Genomic DNA, 7,500 nt, shown 5'->3' with positions numbered 1-7,500 from the left:
CCCAGGAAAAGAGCTCTCCTGCATGGGAAGAAGTGGAAGCCATGATGGGGTCCCTCCCGATGGAAGTCTTTAAGGGAGAGAGAGGTGGAAAACAACCGGGCTGTGAGAGCTTCCACCTGGGTGAGGGGGTCCAGACCACAGCCCCCTCCAGGATGGAAGTCCAGAAGGGGGATAGAGGCTGAAAGTGGCCTGGCAGGGAGCGTTGCCACCTGGGTGAGAGGGTCCAGATTCTGCCCCCCTCAGGGGATGGAAGTCCCCAAGGGAGCATCTGACAGAAGGCTGGGGGCCAGGAGTGCTCCTGCCAGGCAGGGGGAAGGCGTACAACCTCACCCAATACCCATCGGGGTCCCAGAAATGTCAAGTCTCCAGAATGGCTCTGGACCTGAAAGGAGTGGGACGTGGAAGTCCCGATGAGAGAGTGCCTGCCTCTCGCCAATCGAGGGGAGTTCCACGAGGGTGGCCTAGATTGGAGGTCCCTGAGAAGCTCCAAGGGCATGGAGACATGGCATGGCTTGGCAGCCTGCAGAAGATCTGCAGGAGACGGGGACCGTGGTTTACTGGACCTGAAAGGATGGGGGACGTGGAACTCTGGATGAGGGTCTGGCTTAGGCCTTGCAGCCCAGCAGAGTTCCATGAGGCTAGGAAGGATCGGTGGAAGCTCCTCTGAGATGCTCTGAGGGCATGGTTAACTCATTACGATTTTGCAGTGTCCTGGAGATATGTAACCCGGGAAAATAGTCCTCCCGCCAATGTAGAAGTGGAAGCCCAGAGGGTGTCCCTCCCCATGGAAGTTGGGCAGGGAGATAGGGGCAGAAATAAGCCGGGCTGGGAGAACTCTGGCCTGGGTGAGGGAGGGTCTGGACTACAGACCTCTCCATGTGGAAGTCCTCAAGGGACCGATGGGCAGAAGACTGCAGGGCCAGGAGAGCTTTTGACCGGGTGATAGAAGGCAGGCGGAGGCCCCCGTGATGGAAGTCCTCGAGGAAGCAACCAGTGGGATTCTGTGGGTCTTGGAGGGCTCTTGCTGGGCATGGGGAAGGCATCTGACCTTGCCCAGTAGCTGACGGCATCCCCGAAATATTGCAAGTCCCCAGAACCCCTCTGGATGGGAAAGGAGGGGGATGTGGAAGTCCAGATGAGAGCATGCCTGCCCCTCAGTGGCCAAGGTGAGCTCTACAGGGGTTGTCATACCCTGCAGGTTCATTCTTCTGATCGCTCGGTGGGCACACATGATCTGGCACTATTTGGAAGCCTGCAGGGGATCTGCGGGAGATGGGGACCGTGGTTCTCTAGACCTGAAAGGAGGGGGGACGTGGAGGTCTGGATGAGGGTCTGTCTGAGGCCTTGCGGCTCAACAGAGTTCCACGAGGCTGGGAAGGATCGGTGGAAGCTCCCCTGAGAAGCTCCGAGGGCACGGCTGACACATTATGATATGGTAGCCTCCTGGAGATACGTAACCCAGGAAAAGAGTCCTCCCATCCGTGAAGAAGTGGAAGCCCAGAGGGGGTCCCTCCCCATGGAAGTTGTGAAGGGAGATAAAGGCCAAAATCAGCTGGGCTGGGAGAGCTCCGGCCTGTGTGAGGGGGGTCCGAACCACAGCCGCCTCCATGTGGAAGCCTTCAAGGGGCCAATGGGCAGAAGGCTGTGGGGCCAGGAGACCTCTGACTGGGTGATATGGGGCAGGCAGAGGCCCCCCATAATGGAAGTCCTCAAGGGAGTGACCGGTGTGAATCTTCGGGTCCCAGAGGGCTCCTGCCAAGCAGGGGGAAGGTGTCCAAGCTTGCCCAGTAGCCGATGGCGTCCCCAAAATATCACAAAGTCCCTGAAACCTTTCTGGACAGGAAAGGAGGGGGACATGGAAGTCCCAATGAAAGAGTGCCTGCCCCTCGGCAGCAGAGGGGAGTTCCATGGGGGTGTTCACACCCTGCAGGCTCTCCTGGCCCTGCAGCCCCCTCCATGCGGAAGTCCTCAAAGGACCAATGGGCGGAAGGCTGCAGGGCCAGGAGAGCTCCTGACTGGATGATAGAAGGCAGGGAGAGGCCCCCCATGACACATGTCCTCGACGGAGCAACCGGTGGATGTCTGTGGAGCCTGGAGGGCTCCTGCCGGGCAGTGAGAAGGTGTCTGACCTCTCCCAGTAGCCGATGGCATCCCTGAAATATCGCAAAGTCCCCTGAACCCCTGTGGAAGGGAAAGGAGGGGGACGTGGAAGTCCCTATGAGAGTGGATCTGCCCCTTGGTGGCTGAGGGGAGTACCACAGGGGTGGTCGCACCCTGCAGGTTCACTGCCTCGATAGTTCGGTGGGCACTCGTGATCTGGCATGATTTGCAGCCTCCAGGAGTTAAGGTACGATGGGGCATCTCGTCAAAGTGTGAGCATGTCCCAGCCATGGGGCAGAATGTCCTGCCAGGTGTCTGCATGGGACTGAGATACCTTTACCCACCTTCCATTGATTGTTCAGGCCAACTGACTCCCACTGGAGGAGGGCCCCTGCGGCGTCGCTTTTTGAGTCATGGCTTGCAGGTCGAGCTTCTATGCCCTGGGAGCGAGGTATAGATGGGGGTGTGGAGCATTCCATGCCCCTCATGGTGGTAATCGAGGTGAGACCGAAGAGCCTGGGCTGTAGTGAAGGAGTCCTCTGACACGGCTGCCATTGCTCGGCATCCGTGCATTGCTGAAGTGTGTGTGGGGACTCTCTCCCACTTTTCTCTGGCTATGAGCACTGACGTGCACTGAGCCAGCCTGCGGCCTACCGGGGTCATGGTTGCCTGTCCACAAGCAGCACCCAGGGTGCCCCCTTTGTGGGGAGAGGGACCTCTCCTGTTGGCGGAGGTGTGGGCTCTGGCCCCTCCTCTCTGCCTGCCCACCAAGGTGCTCCTGTCTGGTTGATCCTGCCAGTAGCGTATGCTTGTTTAAGCTATGCAAGTCTAAGTGAACATGGACACTACAGTGAAACTGCGAAAGGCTCATTAAATCAGTTATGGTTCCTTTGATTGCTCCACCATTACTTAGATAACTGTGGTAATTCTAGAGCTTATACATGCTGACGAGCGCTGACCTCTGGGGATGCGTGCATTTATCAGACCAAAACCAATCCGGGTCTTGGCCTAGCAGCTTTGGTGACTCTAGATAAACTCGGGCCGATCGAGTGCCCTTGTGGCAGTGACGCAACATTCTAATGTCTGCCCTATAAATGTTTGATGGTACTATCTGTGCCTACCATGGTGACCACGGGTAATGGGGAATCAGGGTTCGATTCCGGAGAGGGAGCCTGAAAAATGGCTACCACATCTTAGGAAGGCAGCAGGCGCGCAAATTACCCACTCCCAACTCAGGAAGGTAGTGAAGAAAAATAGCAATACAAGACTCTTTCGAGGCCCTATAATTGGAATGAGTACAATTTAAATCCTTTTACGAGGATCTACTGGAGGGCAAGTCTGGTGCCAGCAGCCATGGTAATTCCAGCTCCAATAGCATATATTAAAGTTGCTGCAGTTAAAAAGCTCATAGTTGGATCTTGGGATTGGGCTGGTGGTCCACGGTGAGGTGAGCTACCGCCTGTCCCAGCTCCTGCCTCTCGGTGCTCCCCTAATGCTCTTAACTGAGTGCCTTGGCGGTCTGAAGTGTTTACTTTGAAAAAATTAGAGTGTTCAAAGCAGGCCGGTCGCCTGAATACTTCAACTAGGAATAATGGAATAGTACTCTGGTTCTATTTTGCTGGTTTTCAGAACTGGGGCCATGATTAAGAGGGACGGCCAGGGGCATTTGTATTGTGCCACTAGAGGTGAAATTCTTGGACTGGCACAAGATGAACGAAAGCAAAAGTATTTGCCAAGAATGTTTTCATTAATCAAGAACAAAAGTTGGAGGTTTGAAGATGATAAGATACCATCATAGTTCCAACCATAAATGATGGTGACTAGTGATCTGGCAGTGTTATTCCCATGACCCACCGGGGAGCTTCTGGGAAACCAAAGTCTTTGGGTTCTGGGGGAGAGTATGGTTGCAAAGTTGAAACTTAAAGGAATTGATAGAAGGGCACCACCAGGAGTGGAGCTTGCGGCTTAATTTGACTCAACATGGGAAACCTCACCCAGCCCGGACACAGAAAGGATTGACAGATTGATAGTGCTTTCTCAATTCTGTGGGTGGTGGTGCATGGCTGTTCTTAGTTGGTGGAGCGATTTGTCTGGTTAATTCTGATAATGAACGAGACTCCGTCATGCTAACTAGTTATGCGGCCCCGTGCGGTTGTCTCCAACTTCTTAGAGGGACACAAGATTGAGCAATAACAGGTCTGTGATGCCCTTAGATGTCCTGGGTTGCACGTGTGCTACACTGAATGGATCAGCGTAAGTCTACCCTTGGCCGAAAGGTCCGGGTAATCCACTGAACTGCATTCGTGATAGGGAATGGAGATTGCAATTATTCCCCACGAACAAGGAATTCCCAGTAAGTGCGGGTCATAAGCTCACGTTGATAAAGTTCCTGCCCTTTGTACACACTGCCAGTCGCTACTACCGATTGGATGGTTTAGTGAGGTCCTCGGATCAACCCCGGTGGTGCTCTGAGAAGACAATCAAACTTGACTATCTAGAGGAAGTAAAAGTCGTAACAAGGTTTCAATAGGTGAACCTGCGGAAGGATCATTAACACCGAGGTTCCCGGGATGGTGCTATCCCTGGGTACCAGGGCCTCTCCTTGCTCCACCACCCTGACCCTCTATGTCTCTCTCTGTGTCTCTCTCTCTCTGACTCCTATCTCTCTGTGTGCCCTGGTGGAAACCAATGGGACTAAGCCCGTGGCTCCTTGGGGGAGGGAGAGAGGGAGTGGAGGGAGTGAGAGGAGGGGTGGTGTCTGTCCCCCGTGCCTCCTGGTGGCAGTGAGAGGGGGTCCGTCCATGTGGTGGGAGGTGTGGGTGCTCCTCTGCTGCCCTGAGGGGATGGTGGTGGAGGGAGCACCCAGCCAATGGTGCGGTCTGCTATGTGCCCTGGAGGTGGCTGGCTCCCCATGTAGTAGGGGGAGGGAGAGGGTGCCATTCCGGCAGGGGGGCGGTGGCCTCCCCTCTGGCTGTGCCGGGCCACCCCCGGGGGTGACACACCAGAGTCCTCTCTCTTTGATGTTGGTTGTGGGTACCTGTAGAGGATCCCTGCTCCACGCGGGGTGTCAGTTCAAAGACCCGGAAGGTCGGTTGTGTGGCCACTCGCCAGCCACCGTGAGACTCCCTGCTGTCTTGTGGTGTAGGGCCAGTAACCCTGATCTGGACGCCCACGACGATGCCTGTGAAATCTTGCATGCTCATCTTGAGTGCGATGCCACACGGGCAGCGGTGCCTCGGTGAACGAGAACTGTACGACTCTGAGCGGTGGATCACTCATCTCTTGTGTTGATGAAGAATGCAGCTAGCTGTGAGAACTAATGTGAATTGCAGGACACATTGATCATCGACACTTCAAATGCACTTTGTGGCCCTGGGTTACTCCTGGGGCTATGCCTGTCTGAGGGTCACCGTGCCTTCCATCATCCCCCAGGTGTGTCCAGTTCCCATCAAGGGCATGGCTGCAGAGTCAAGGGAGCCTGCTGTGGGTCCCCGTCCCCCCAGGGAAAGATGCGGATGGAGGAGAGGGGTCCCCCACCTCCCCGAGCAGTGAAGCCCATCTGAGGATGGGAGGGAGCAGCCGCACATCCAGCCCACCCCCCAGAGGCTGTCAGTGTTAACACCACCAGGCTGCCCTCCTGGGGCATAGCCCGATACCCGCATGCTGGGGCGATGTTGGCCATCTTACTCTGTCACACGGAGTCTGGTGGCAGGGAGAGGGTGTGCAGGCTAGGGGAGGACGGGTAGTCTGTCCATCCCCGAGGCCCTCGCTGCCATCCTGCCCCCTGCCCATGACCACACTTGGAACGCGACCTCAGATCAGACATGGCGAACCACCAAATTTAAGCATATTATCCAGCGGAGGAAAAGAAACTAACCCGAATTCCCTCAGTAATGGCGAGTGAAGAGGGAAAAGCCCAGCGCTGAATCCCCGCCTGGGAGACGGGCACGGGAAATGTGGTGTACGGAAGTCCTTCTCCCCAGCTCTGCCCACGGGGCCCAAGTCCTTGTGACCGAGGCTCAGCCCACGGACGGTGTGAGGCCGGTGGTGGCCCCCCTGTGCTTCAGGATCAGGTCTTCCCGGAGTTGGGTTGTTTGTGAATGCAGCCCAGAGTGGGTGGTAAACTCCATCTAAGGTTAAACACCAGCATGAGACCGATAGCGGACAAGTACCATAAGGGAAAGTTGAAAAGAACTTTGAAGAGAGAGTTCAAGAGGGCGTGAAACTGTTCAGAGGTAAACAGGTGGGGTCTGCCCTTTAGGATTCAACTCAACGGCCATGCCGGCTGCCCGGGCAAGGTGGATACCCCTCCCCCTCTGGGGGGGTCCATCCTTGGTTGTGCTGGCCGCTGTCAGGTGCACTTCCTCTGCGGCAGTGCACCGCGACCAGCTCCAGGTCAGCCGGGAAGGCCATGCAGAAGGTGGCGCCCCTCCCCAGAGGGGAGTGATACAGCCCGCGGCATCAGCCCTCACCATGCCCCGGGGTCTTGGCAGATGACCATTGCCACACCACCCCGACCTCGTGGTGTGGCCCGGGGTCCCCTGGCACCCAGTGGGACTGTTGACTGGGCCTGGCAGCATCCCACCACCGGGCAGGCGGGCTCGCCTTGGGTACCCGTGGTCCATGGCGACATCGGTGACCCAGCTGTTCCGTCTTGAAACATGAACCAAGGAGTCTAACAGGTGCAAGAGTCCGAGGGTGGGCAGGAGATCCCACAGCGCAATGAAAGTGAGGGCCAACATGCATCGGCTGAGGTTGGATCCCCCCGTCCCACGCGGGGGTGCACCGCCTGCCCATCTCACCCATCCCGTCAGGGAGGGAGAGCATGAGTGCACCTGGTGGGACCCGAAAGATGGTGAACTATGCCTGGGCATGGCAAAGCCAGAGGAAACTCTGGTGGAGGTCCGTAGCAGTCCTGGTGTGCAAATCGGTCATCTGATCTGGGTATAGAGGTAAAAGACTAATCGAACCATCTAGTAGCTGGTTCCTTCTGAAGTTTCCCTCAGGATAGCTGGCACTTGGCAGACACAGTTTTATCTGGTAAAGTGAATGATTAGAGGTCTTGGGGCCGAAACGATCTCAACCTTTTCTCAAACTTTAAATGGGTAAGAAGCCCCACTCACTGGCTTGGAGCCGGGCGTGGAATGCGAGCACCCAGTGGGCCACTTTTGGTAAGCAGAACTGGTGCTGTGGGATGAACCGAACACTGGGTTAAGGCATACAATGCCAGTGCTCATCAGACCCCAGAAAACGTGTTGGTTGATACAGACAACAGGACAGTGGCCATAAAAGTCGGAATCCGCTAAGGACTGTGTAACAACTCACCTGCCGAATCAACTAGCCCTGAAAATCGCTGGCACTGGAGCATCAAGCCCATACACGGCTGGTGCTGGGAGCCGA

General features: G+C 56.2%; 1 non-coding gene and 1 pseudogene across 1 annotated transcript; both read left to right on the top strand.

Annotated features, from left to right (window-relative positions):
* The first annotated feature begins 5,355 nt into the window (after positions 1–5,355).
* On the top strand, positions 5,356–5,509 carry LOC122798944. The gene has a single exon (XR_006364364.1). It is a non-coding gene; the product is annotated as a 5.8S ribosomal RNA (ribosomal RNA).
* A 399-nt stretch (positions 5,510–5,908) lies between these two features.
* LOC122799047 overlaps positions 5,909–7,500 on the top strand; it is a 4,410-nt pseudogene continuing 2,818 nt past the window's right edge.

Source organism: Protopterus annectens, chromosome 3.part1, assembly GCF_019279795.1.
Source record: "Protopterus annectens isolate FY-2018-M chromosome 3.part1, PAN1.0, whole genome shotgun sequence".
Classification (NCBI taxonomy): domain Eukaryota; kingdom Metazoa; phylum Chordata; order Ceratodontiformes; family Protopteridae; genus Protopterus; species Protopterus annectens.
Note: the sequence above shows the minus strand (reverse complement) of the source record. Positions and strands in the feature narration are given on the sequence as shown.